The 13,238-nt window shown below is 40.1% G+C and overlaps 1 protein-coding gene and 1 pseudogene across 1 annotated transcript in view; one reads left to right on the forward strand and one right to left on the reverse strand.

Annotated features, from left to right (window-relative positions):
• The window catches only part of LOC105741510 (mitochondrial inner membrane protease subunit 2), an 87,767-nt gene extending 74,649 nt beyond the window's left edge, over positions 1-13,118 (reverse strand). Inside the window, exon 1 of the mRNA XM_012513638.2 lies at positions 12,986-13,118. The gene's annotated coding sequence lies outside the window, so the exon portion shown is untranslated. The remainder of the gene's footprint in view (positions 1-12,985) is intronic.
• On the forward strand, positions 4,831-5,211 carry LOC101577376 (annotated as a pseudogene).
• Positions 13,119-13,238: the final 120 nt, after the last annotated feature.

Below are 13,238 nucleotides of genomic sequence, written 5' to 3' on the forward strand. Positions count from 1 at the left end.
AGGTACAGGATCTCAGGATAAATCCTGAGGGCATTTCACTGACCTCATCAGACCCAAAAGCTACAACTCTTGTTGCATAGATCCTGCTTTACCTTGGTCTTAACCATCCAGCAGAAAATTATAAAAACGAAATATAAGAAGTAAAGCCATGCTGTTATGTTGAGCTGTAGGGGACTCAGGTCAACAATTTCTGACATTGCCAGTCAAGCAGCAGACCCAATACTGTTATGGGCTACTGGACTCCTTTAGAATATTTTGCTGAGTTTACACACCTGTAATATTCAAATAATGGAACTTACCAAAAAAAGGGGGATACAGATGAATGTCCATTTTGTATCTGTGTATTCAAAGTGGTTAGGATAGATATATAGTTACATTCTCTTAATGAACAGAGGGATTTGTTAAAATGGTGCTTGTAAATAGGATATCAAGTCCGCATCTTGTACAGCAATTAACCACTAGGAAGAATGTATGCAATGTGTTAATTATTGAACTGTCCTACCAATTTAGTTTGAAACTGTCTCATTGCTATTTTTTTCTCAATAAAATTATGGGGAAAAAATCATTTCCCTCCTTTAAAAATTGTCTTTGCTGTACACAATTTGAAAACTAGAACTGGATATCATGTTTACAGTGTATCCTGAAGCTACAAAGCAAGATGATTTTTCAAAAGGTGACTGTAACTGCTACATTTTTCAAAAGAAAGACATAAAAGCATATGTGTCAAAGTGCCATTACAAAGACCTATCGCAGAACAAATTTTTGGAGAAAATTGAAAAGATTAAATTTTATGATTTATTACACAGAAGGTGTACACTTTTATCTTCTGGGTATTCTGAATCTAAGAAATCAAAATCACACTATGAGTCATGAGAAGGACAGAAGGACAGAAGGAATTCAATCTTGAGAGCCATAAGAAGGACTGTTGGGGGTATGTGATTCAGTTTGTTTGCTTCCTTTGGTCATCAGCGAGGAAACTAAGCTAAGCACCAGCTGTCCAAGAAAATAAGCACTGATGGCAAATCAGGCTTCAAGACAGATAGGAAAGACCTACCACCATCACTGCGGTGGCTACCTGGGCAAAATACCACTGTCTTTATCTAAAGTTTTAGAGAGGCAGAGGGTCAAAAAAAGAGGTACAAAGAACAAGGCATCAAGACACTTCATCAAAGACATATCCTATCTAGGATGAAACCTGATGCTGCTACTTATATGATCAGAAAGTTCTTAGTACCATAACTGTTATTTCATATTTTCCTTTTTTTTTTTTTTTTTTTTGGCAGAACCAGGGATTGAACTCAAGTCCTTGCGCTTGCCAGGGAGGCACTTATTCTACTGAGCCATCTCCCCGGCCCCCATATTTTCCTATTCAATGTACTACTTTCACAATGGTAGGTGGAGAAAACCTTGAAAAATATACTTACTCTAGTTTATTAAATGGGGAGATCTCTTAAACATAAAACAAGATAGAAGATTAAGACAAGATATGAAATTATTTTTGAAAAAAAGAGATGATAACAGATTTGGGCAGGTAAAGGGTGCTATAATACTAACAGGATGCAAAGCAGAGCTGGAGAGACAGCCCAGTGGCATAAGCATCTTCCTGGCAAGCACAAGATCCTGAGTTAGATCCCCAGTACCACAGAAAACATGACACAAAGCAAAATAATTCAAATTCTCATCAGTCTTAATTTTATTAGTCAAGTAAAACACTATCACTTCTGTATCACATTTGTTTAAATGATTAACAGAGGACCATCATGCAAATTCTTAAAGGCACCTTACAGCAATCCGTGATGCACACGATGATCCTCTGTGATCCTTGCCTCATGCCCTCCACATACTCCCACCCTCCTAGCTCCTCCATTACATCTAGTCCAGGAGACTAATAGAATACATTAAAAATAACAAACAGAACTGGGGAGATAGCTCAGCAGCATACCTAGCAAGTGCAAGGTCCTGAGTTAAATCCCAGGAACAACAACAACAACAAAAAAAAAAAAAAAAAAAAAACAAAAAAAAAAAAAAAAAAAAAAGAATAGATCATGAAAGGCAGTGCCTTCTCCATACTGGCTTCTTGGATTTTTGATCTGTAGGATGCCATCTCCCAAAAGCACAGCCCCAGGAAAAGCCCTTCATGGAAAGGAACCAACTTACCAGCCCCAAGAGCAGGGTACCTTGGAACTTATTCTGTTAGCCTCATCCATGCTCCAGTAACTGCAGCCCTAGCTGACATCTGACAAGAACCTCACAAGACCATGAAGATGAACTCTCTAAATTATTGACCCACAGCAACTATCACATGACAATTCCTGTTTTCAGCCACTGTTGTTCGCATCTACAGATCCTCCCAAAATCCTTGTGCACTCAGAGGTGGGGCTTCTGAAAGACGACTGGACTGGGGGCTCATAGTTGGCTTGCTATTAAGAAGTGGGTCCTGGTCAGGAGAAGCTGGTCATTTGGGGCATGGTCTAGAAGCATTTATCTCCTTTCTTGGGTTGTCCCTTAATACTCTTCTCTTCCATGGCACCATGCCAGGGGCAGCTTCTTGAACTCTGCTATGTCTTCTGCCATGCCATCCTACCTTAGAGCCAATGGACTGCAGGTTAAAATCTCTGCCCACTGTCAACCAAAATAAGTCTCTCCTTTCTTTAAATTTTGGGTGGTGGTAATTGTATCTCTGCAAGCAAAGGTGATTAAGACAGACACTGAGTCTATGATGTTACAGAGAATTAATACATCCGAATTTCACATTTAAAGCTCAGAAAAACTAACTTATCTACTATCACAGAGAGAAGCAAACAAGAAAATCTGATCAAGAATCCAGTCTTTATGTTTTAGGTTCCATTTTGTTATTTTAAACTATACCATTTCCCAGTTTAAATAAGCTATAAAACCAAAAGGTATCATAAGGTACCTACCCCTAACATATAATACATCAAAAACTATATATCAAAAATTCCTACCTGATTACATGACTGACACTAATATAAAAGTGTCACAGTACACAGACAACTTATGTCCCTGCACATCTATTGGACATAATGGGACATGCAACATTATTGAATTTGCATGGCTCCACAACACTCTGTGGAATTTTTGCTATCTCTTAAAATTCTGTCATGCTTTAATGTCATAAAAAATAGCATATTTACAGCAATTTAATACTACATAATTACACTGACACTGAACATATATATGGGGGAGTACTGGAGAATGAACCTGGAATCTGGCACATGATAAGGCATGTGCTCTGTCATGAGTTACAAATCCAGCACCTAAGCATGTTTATACACATAGTAATCTTAATCTTAAAAACATTTGCATAATTGTAAATAATGAGAATAAAAAAAATCAAGCTAAAATGCTCAACTGTTATTTCCTTAAGAATTTTGTGTGTGTGTGTGCTTTGGGTCAACTTTTTATCATTAACAAACAGTAAAATATATCATCAAAGTGATCATTATGATTAAATATTAACCTCCAAATCCATAAAATAATTACTATCTTGCATGATAACATAGCCAGCTCTTAGTCTTTCCATTCAAGAGGTCAACCAAGTATTTCATTCTTATGCCAGTATCTCTGTATGATGCTCCTTAACACAATCCACCCCTGTGACTTGTGCAACTCTGCAAGATGCGTAGGATAGGTACACTACCATCACATTTTCCAAACAATGATGGACTTAGAGAAACATAACTAACTTAACTAAGGGCAGCTACTAGCAGGAAATGCAGTACATTAAGCTACCCACAGGAGAAGGGATGTACTCAAGATCCCATCTAAACAAACCAGGCAGGCATTCTCTACCTTGACTACCATTAGAATTTTTGGGAGGCTTTGAAGCATACCACTGCCAGGATCTCATCCCCCATATACTATATTTAATGACTTTCACCCGTGTTAGCTGTTTAACATACAACAAATCAGTGGTGATAAATTCACAAAAAGTTTAAGTCACAGGGGAAAAAAATGTTAATCTGTCTACGTGTATGCCAAAATATCTTTATGCCCTAAAAACTCCCTCAAATACAAGCATGCCTTACAATAAGCCAGGTAGAAAAAAAAAAAAAGGCCAAGTAGAATAATAAGAGGAAATATTAAAATAACTTTAAAAAACAAAAAAACTTCTTGCTGTTATCATGAAACCACTAAGGAATATTTTATTCCTTTGACATTACTCTCTGAACTTCACCATACCAGACTTCAAGCTGTAGTTCAAACATTGCTTCTTCTATGAAACCTTCAGGAATATAACAAAATAAAGCAGTCCATTTTTACATCCATCTTAGCTTAAACTCTGCCTCTCTTATAGTGCACATCGAGGCCTTTCTTTATTACATTGCCATTTCTCTCATTGACCTGAAGGCCTGTTAAGGGCAAGATACCTCTCTTAGACATCCTTCCCATCTTGTGTATCTTTGTATCCAGAATCTTAAACATAGATATTAATCAGTGTTAGCTAGACTGGATGATTCTTTTCTATGTTCGCATGGCACTTCCCCTTTAGTCTCTTAGTAGATGCTATGATTAAATTTTTGGACTTTTAATGAATAAACTTAGAATTTCTCCACCAACAACTAATCCACTAATTGGATTAGTTTAGAAAATAATGTATCCAAAAAGGCCAGATGTGGTGGGGGAAAGACAACAGTTGAACTCTAGGCCTGGAAAGAGTTGTATAAAGAATACATTTAAGGTCAAAATCAGATACGAATTAAAAAGCCAGAAAGTAGTAAGCAAACTGAGACTGCGCTGGGTTGCCGCTGCCACTGCCACCATCGTGCCAGCCCCTCGGGTCTCAGTGATACTAGGTGACACTCCAGAATGGGAGACAAGTCACTTTGGGAGCAGACTGGATTCACCTTCATTCAACATCACTACCAGTTATTTGATAACGACAGAGCCCAACTAGGTGCAATTTATATTGATGCATCATGCCTTATGTGGGAGGGTCAGCAGTTCCAGGGGAAAGCTGCTACTGTGGAGAAGTTGTCTAGCCTTCTGTTCCAGAAAATTCAGCACAGCATCACAGCACAGGACCATCAGCTTACACCAGAGAGCTGTGTTATCAGCATGGCTATGGGCCAGCTCAAGGCTGATGAATCCCACCATGGGATTCCACCAGATGTTCCATTAAAGAACATCAGTGATGCTTGGGTTTACACCAATGATACGTTCAGGCTTGCCCTGCACAACTTCGGCTGACCTCCTCCCAGCCCAGTATTCATGCTTCTTCCCTCTCCCTCCTCTTCCTGATACTATCACACTACTCCAGATGCTCCAAATATCACAGACAAGCAAGCAGGGCCGTGGTGGAAGCGGGTGTGGCGTGCTGCTACCACCACAGGTTGTGCGTGTCTGGGCACTAGACTAGTTGCATCTGACAGAAGAAGTCTGTGTTGTACCAACACATGCCTTGGAAAGTCTTAAGGAATGCAAAAGGTTGTCCTTTTATTTATTTATTTTTTAATCTACTGACAAGTTGCTCTACTAACCCAAAGAAGTGAAGAAAAAAGCAGCTGCCTCACCACCCAAATATTGATTTGTTCAGATGTTTCAATGCCTCATGATACAATAAAATCACAAAAAATTTCTTAACAGCTTAAATTGTTTTAACTAGTTTGACAGTTGACTGGGCATCAATAAATACCCTGAACCATTATCTCTCTCTTGTCTCATCACTACCAGCTTGCTTCCCTCAAGCCCAACAGGGTAGAGTTCTCAGGCTTCTGGTCTTGGAAAAGCAGACAAGGAAAGCTCAGGTTTGGTCTGAAGCTTCCCTTGCAGAGAAGCCTCTCTAGTCAGTTCTGATGCCTCTTGCAACCTCTGCCCTGAAGTAGGTTTAAGGCTCTAGGAACAGTGATGACTGTGAATTCTGTTGCAGTTAGAGTGGTCTTGGCAAACGTCCCACCAGGTTCAGGTACTTTGAGCCGCCTTACGGTGGAACCCAGTCTACCCCCAGAAGGGTCAGGATCATATCCAAGTTACCCTACATTCCCCAAGCCAAGCAGAGTGCAGTTTAGATTCTCTATACCTGCTTGGGATGACTGCCTAAAGAGGAAACTCTTGCTGGGTTGGGGTATGGAAGATTTGGATCTGTAGAAATCAAAAATACAGAACCACGCTGTAGGAATTCACACCCCTGAGGCCTTAGCAGGACATTTCTATTCCTCCCTCTATTCTCACCATACAACTTCACACTCAAATTCCAGGAAGTCTTAATATTAGGGCAGTTTCTTCTCAGTTTTGGAGACAAAAGCCTGGCCCAGTACAGATATAGCCCCTCAACCCTGAGACCTCTAGATGGCAAAAGAAGCCAAATAACAACTGCAAGCCAGAACCAAACCTTGGATTTGGGCTAACTGGAGGTTTTAGGATTGATGAGGGCACTCCAGCTCAGGCTAGTCCGTACCCTCCATTTTCCGATATGAGAGGAGGGTATGGGTTTTTTTGGACCCTACAGGTTGCCTTGTTTTCACTGGGCACACAGCTGAATGAAGTTATGTTTGAGAGGAGAGCATAGTCAGATTTTAGTGGAACTAATACCTAAGCTGCTCTGTATTTGAGGTGGGGAAGAGTTAGATGCCTGCTACCTCTTAAGCCACCCTGTGTAAAAATCTGTAATATAGCTTCTTCCATGTACCTATGCCCAAAATGTCTGCAATAAAGAGGTGTTTGTAACAAAAAGAAAAAAAGGGAGTAAGCAAATAGGAAGTTTGCTCATAAGAAATGTGATAATCAACTAGACTCTTCTCAGCATAAACATAGTTTAAAAAAAAAAAGTCTGCAGAAGTAGTAACTCTTTCTCATTCTTGGACACATTGTAGAAGCAAAATAACTTGGAAACACCTAAACAACTTTTAGATTTTGCAACGGGACTCTACACAAGGTATTGATTCCATTTCTTTTAGTCATATACAAAAGAGGTACTGTTGGGTTGTGTGATAACCCTCTTTTTAAGTTCTTTAAGAACTCCCCACTCTTCCTGTAATAGTTCTATCCATCTGCACTACCACTAGCAGTGTTTTAGGGTTCCCTTTATCCACCACAACACTGACTGCCTCTTGCCTCTTTTGACAGTATCCATCCTAAAGGATATGAAGATTCATGGACATTGGAACAGATAAAGAAACTGTGGCATAAACAATGAAACATTATCAGTCTTTTAAAAAGAGAAAGACAGAGATCTTGCCATTCACCAAAACACAAATGAACTAGAAGAGATTATGCTAACAGTCCAAACACAAAAAGAAATACTGTCCAACCTTGTTTATACGTGCAATCTTAAAAAATAGAATAAAACAGTGGAGATGGGGGAGACAAGAAGAAATGGAGAGACACAAGTCAAATACAAAATAGCAGACACACCAGATCAACAAGTCTAGAGAACCAATATACAAGCTGGAGAGATAGCGTAGCAGTTTACGCATTAGGCTCTACAGTGCGAGTTCATAGGTTCGAGAACCAATATACAACATGAGTACTACAATCAATATTGTACTTGGCATGCTTCCTGAGTTATCTTTTAGCTGCTATTACCACAAAGGTAGATTGTGTGAAATGACTATTTTTCACTCTAGTAACCATTTTATTATCTATATATATTCTGTAACATAATGTTAACTACTCTACATGTACACAATTGAACAAATGTCCTGGCTAAAGGACCAAAGCACGTCCACTGTCTACCTCACCTACCTTCCTAGCACTCCTTTAACCATGAACCTTTAATTCTGCTCTCCCCTTCCCATGAAGCCCAAGACTCCTAACAGACATTTCATATCCTCCAAGGATACTGGATGATTTATAACATTAAATTTTAACTGGATCCTATTTCTGAAACTCCTCTGGGCTACAGGTCTGAAAAGCTCCACTTTTCTTTTTCACTTAGGCTCTAGCTAATTCTCTTTAGCATCTTCACAGCTTTCTTTTTGCTTGTCTTTTAAGTTTCCCTAAAAGACTTTTAACTTTTAGCCCTTTTTTCTTTTTTTATACGCTTCCTCTAACACTTTCATCCTTCCTCTAATACTCATCCCTTCAACTACCCTTCACTCAGAACTCAGAAAACTATCTCTACCTCTGCAACCTCTTGTGGTGCTCCAGATGCACAGCCAGTTGTCCTCCAGACAACTCCAGCTTGCTGGCATGTTAAATGCATCTCCAAAGCTGAACTCTTCTCCTTCATACTTGATTCTTCTCTTCTCCTTCAACCTTACTCTTACCACCCACTTTACATTAGACAAGTCACAAAACCAGTTAATTCTCCCTCCTACTTTTCTTAGACGTTCTGACTCCTCTGTCCTCACTACATCTATTCTTGTCTGACCTTTTAATCTCTTTCCCATAGTAATGCACTGTCCTCAATGACCTCCACTCTTGCAGGTCCCCATCCTCCACTTCCTCACCCTCACAGTGATTTTTCATCATTTCTCAGTGATTTGCTGGTACACATGGGGCAGAAAGTGTGCCCTGAATGAACTACCTAGCTTCATTTGCTTTCACTCTTGACCTGCCCCTCATGAGCTAACCTGCCTACAGTACATGCCAGGTTCCCACTCAAAGCCATACAATGACCTGTGCTTTTCACTCCCTCTTGGAAATTATTTCTGCTCCTTGTCCAGCTGCCCATTTCTACTCAGCTTTCAAGTCTCAGCTCAAACACACCACCACTAAAACTCCTCCCTGGCATTTCCATCAGGGATCAAGAGGTCTTGCTAGGTTTCAATTACATTTAAACCTACCTAATCTATAGCAAACAACAGACTATATTTAAACTATATATAGACACCCACTGTCCTACTACACTATAAGCTCCTTGGTGAAGCAGCTCTATTTTATATCTTCAGCACTACTTCAATGCATATAATATACGTTTTCTAAGTGGGAAAGGGTTAATGATTGAACTATAAGCCAACAAAAGAGCAAGAAAATCAAGCACACAGGGGAAAACCAATCTTAAGAAATGATAAACATCTATTGTTATGCCTTACTCAGAAAAATGTAGAGTGGTTATCGGATATTATCAAAGTAACAAAGAAAAAAAGTTGTATTTTGAGTCTGTTTTTTGAGACAGGGTCTCACTGAGTACTTCATACTGGCCTTGAACTCACTGTATATTCGAGGATGGCCTCCAACTCACAGCAATCCTCCTCCCTCAGCCTCCTGAGGGTGAGTATTACAAGCATGCACCACCACACCGGGTCAAGAGTTTAAACGAGAAATAAGGACATAAGAATTTTCACTGGAACAGCTGACAAAAACCAACAGCCAGCCAGAGAAAACGATGGCACTTTCTGGGAGCCAAGCAGTTCACTTAGCCAAGTCTATGGCATGAGCAAAAGTCCATGGACCTCTCTCCGCTCACCAGCCCTCTCCCTGATCTGTACTTTGCATACCCCTTCCCCTCCATGGCATCCACAGGTTGATTAGATTAGTGTGGATATAAAATGGGAGGTTCTTTCTTCCTGTAGCCCAGTAGGACTAAGAGGGAAAAAAAAAATCAAGCTGTAATTTACTAAGTCCCTATTATACGGCAGGTATTTTTCTACTTTACAATCACTGAGTCTCACAGTCACTATAATCATCCTATTTTACACATGAGAAATTGGTGTCCATGGTCACGACTAAGCAAAGATAGGGCCTACCCCAAAACTCAAGACTGACAGCTTCCAGGGCCTTTCTATGCCCTGCCATCTCCTGGAAAGAAAGGGAAATGTGATCTAGCCATTCTAGGCTGGATCTGGGAATATAATTTTCTCCAGACTATTATTGGATCAGTTAAAGTAACCATTACCACTAATAACATAATGGGTACACAATGAGTTCTTAAAACTGTGTGGTGTTCTGACCTAGAAATCTAAATAGTGTTCATTATTTTTATTCCTGTAAGTTGACTGTCCTCTAGAAACCTCCAGCCCACCAGCTTACCATTATTACAAATCATAATAGATGTGAAAATGAACTTTTGGTAGAAAGTTTTTTTAATGGATGTGAAAATGAACCTTTGATAGAAATAGGTTTTTTTAGTCAGGCTTCTGTTTATGAATAGTTTTGCTTCTAAAAAATAATCAATGTAAAAATCACCAAGGATACAAACTATTTTTCCTTCTTAACTGCTGAGAACAATGACAGTAGAAGACACTGGTGGGAAATGTGCTTATCTGGCCAGGTGCTCATTTCTACTGTGCTGTCATTTGAATAAAACATCATGCTAAGCCCTCTAGACCAGAGCTTGTAATAGAAATGCCATAAACTACAGCACTGCAGCTGATACGCCTATAATCTACTGACAGAATGTACTCCCTAGCAGAGCGAAACCAGATGTCTGGTGTGAAATCAGATGTCTGTGGACTTGTCTATCTCAGCTTCCAGAGCAGTTTTAGATACGCTAAATATACAGCTTAGCTGTATATTAAACCCACAACTAGGCAAAATCATGACAGTTTGGACATGAAGCATCAGCATTTTTATTGTAATTCTTATAAACCAAAGACATTACTGAAATAGAAATCCCAACTTTAAGCACTTGCTACATGCAGTATTATGTCTCTCTCACTTGGTTGACAGTGTCAGAGCTTTTTAAACATATTACAGAAACACTTTCCCTTCATTTTTCAAGCTGCCATTCTTTAACCAGGGCTGCAGAATTATCTGATACAGGGAAACTGAGCTACACTTGGTGTCAGTCCTTGTCCCAGAAATTCCAAGATCAGATACAGCAGGTGATCCACTGTGAAAGTACATATACCCGGGGGGGTGGGGGGGGGGGGCTTAGCACCTAGAGAAAAACATTAGATTGCCTTCTTCTACGGAAAGAAAAATCCTAAGAAAGTAATCGTCAATCAGATAGAGAAACAAGGAGGGAAATACATGCCAGGAACCAATTTTTACAGTTTTTATATATTCATTATTCTGTTTGACAGATGATTGTAAAGGAGCAGATGTTTTAAGTAGAACAAAATGACAAAGACAATAAAATAAGTGCCAGGATTCAAAAAGACTGTAGGGGCTGAGAGTGTATCTCACAGGTAGAGCCCTTGCCTAGCATGTATAAGGCTGGGTACTTGATCTCTAGTACAAGAAAATATAAATAAAAGACTATAAAAGGCATCCTACTTCTATATGAGGAATTGATATAGAGTAAGGCACAATGGTAAATAGCGAAAATGTTTGAGGAAAAGGGAATAAATTTACAATTTTACAAAATAGCTGAAACAAATGTGCATCTTATGTTGTGTAGTTTTGTTATATAATACATGTTATATAATGTAATATATATATACACATATATGTATGTATGAACCCAACATACCAATAGCTATCTAAACTGTATGTATACTTAACATATGCTAAGTTGTATGTATGCTTAACATTTGTATGTGTACTATAAACTGTGGATTAAGTGTTTATACATAGGAAATAGAACGCTGAGATAACATTGCTAACAACGATCATCACTTCCTTTTATATTCCTGCAATATTTAGTTCTCAACTTTGTTTAGACTTTATAATTAAAGACAAAGGATTTTTTCTCACTTAGATAAATAAAGCTAAATGCACAAAAACCCATGAAAGTTAATAGTGTCCTTCAGCATTTATTTTCCTAAGTGCATCCTCCTCTCCCAATGTTTTATTATGTTAGGCCTTCTTATGGAACAATTCAAAGACCTATTCTCATATAATTGTTGTACTTGCACAAAATATTTATTACAACAGAAAATGACTGTCCATTATAAGACACAAATCGCCAGTCAGTCATCCTTGAAAGTCTATCACTGGCTGTGTTAGAAAACCAGAATAATACTGTTCTTCTGCAACAGTCTATAGAGTCCAAACCATGAAGACCAGTAGTACAGGGAAGTTCTTGTCCACGTATGCATAAGTATGCGGGAAATCCACAGAAAATTGGCAAGAAGCCTGTCCAAAATTGCCATCTCCATCCAGTTACAAATGGGTTCAGCACATGGCAGAAAAGAGGTAATAAATATCTTCTCAATCAATACATGAACTTAGCATCAGTAAAAAGCCCATTTCCTGATTTCTCATAAATTATGTGGTCACTTGTAGTACACAATAAGGCAGCTTCACACCAGCCAATGCCAACATGGTCAGAGGGCAATACTGGTTTTCAGGTGTCAGCATCCAAGGAATTTACTATCTTCTTGCTTGTAGCTACCTTCAATTTTTAACTAACTTAGAATGTTTATTTAAATGTGACACAGGATGCTACGGGACTCCCAAACATGAGAAGTTGTATTTCATCTCACCATACAGGGAACAAGGAACCGGTGTAGTGGACAAGCGACAGCCAAGTCCTGGAGAAGAACCAATGGAAGCAACCACACTGAAAATCCCAGGAAACTTCCCAGGACTACAGTGTGAGTTTAGTAGCTTCTCACAAGTGAACAGAACGCTTGTGGGGGGACAGCAAAGCAAAAGTCAAGAGAAAAATGCGCAGCCTGGTAATGTCTCCTAACCCAAATTTCTTCAAGAATCCTGAAAGATCCCAAGAGAATGGCAACATTTGTAGCACTGCTACGATATTAAACTATGTTTTTAGGTCCTAAAGGATTTTTTTTCTTTCTTTTGTTTCTCAGTCTACTTTTTAAAAATGTGAATGTCCCTGGAGGAGCACCTGTTAATTACCAAGCAGGTCACTGATTCCTTAATACAGTCTGAGGATTAGTCAGAGATAGCTGATAAACTATAGGGCCCAGGCAGACAACTCCAGGGCCACGGATTCAAGAGGGGAAAACAAATCAGCTTCCCATAGGGTCAAGGGACTAAAACGGGCTCAGGCTGTCCAACTTCCCGCCAACCCCGCAGGCAGATCGGGACACGTGGCCGCTGCGCGCGGGTCTTCAGGTCCCCACAGAGGCAGAGCTTGCCCCTGGGTCCCCGGGCAGCTGGGTCGCCCTGCCGGCTCGGAGCCCTCTCAGGAGGAAGGCCTGGCTGCTTCCCCCCAGCCACCCTTACTTACCCTTTCTCCCGCTCTTCCTCGGCGAGAAGGGGTAAGTGGTTATTTTGTGCCCTCGCCCAATTTGGCCAAGACCCTAAAAGTGGAAGAAAAAAATGACAGAGGCGGACAGGTGCTTTAAAACCTCGTCGTACTCCCTGAGAGCTCCCTCCCTCCCGCCGCCCGCCCCGCCCCGGGCCCACAGCGCCCCCTCACGCCCGGTCCGGCGCCCTCGGAGGGGACGGCGACCCCGCTCAGGCCGACCGCGAGAGGAGCG

This window comes from Octodon degus, unplaced genomic scaffold, assembly GCF_000260255.1.
Source record: "Octodon degus isolate 3935 unplaced genomic scaffold, OctDeg1.0 scaffold00015, whole genome shotgun sequence".
In the NCBI taxonomy this organism is placed as follows: domain Eukaryota; kingdom Metazoa; phylum Chordata; class Mammalia; order Rodentia; family Octodontidae; genus Octodon; species Octodon degus.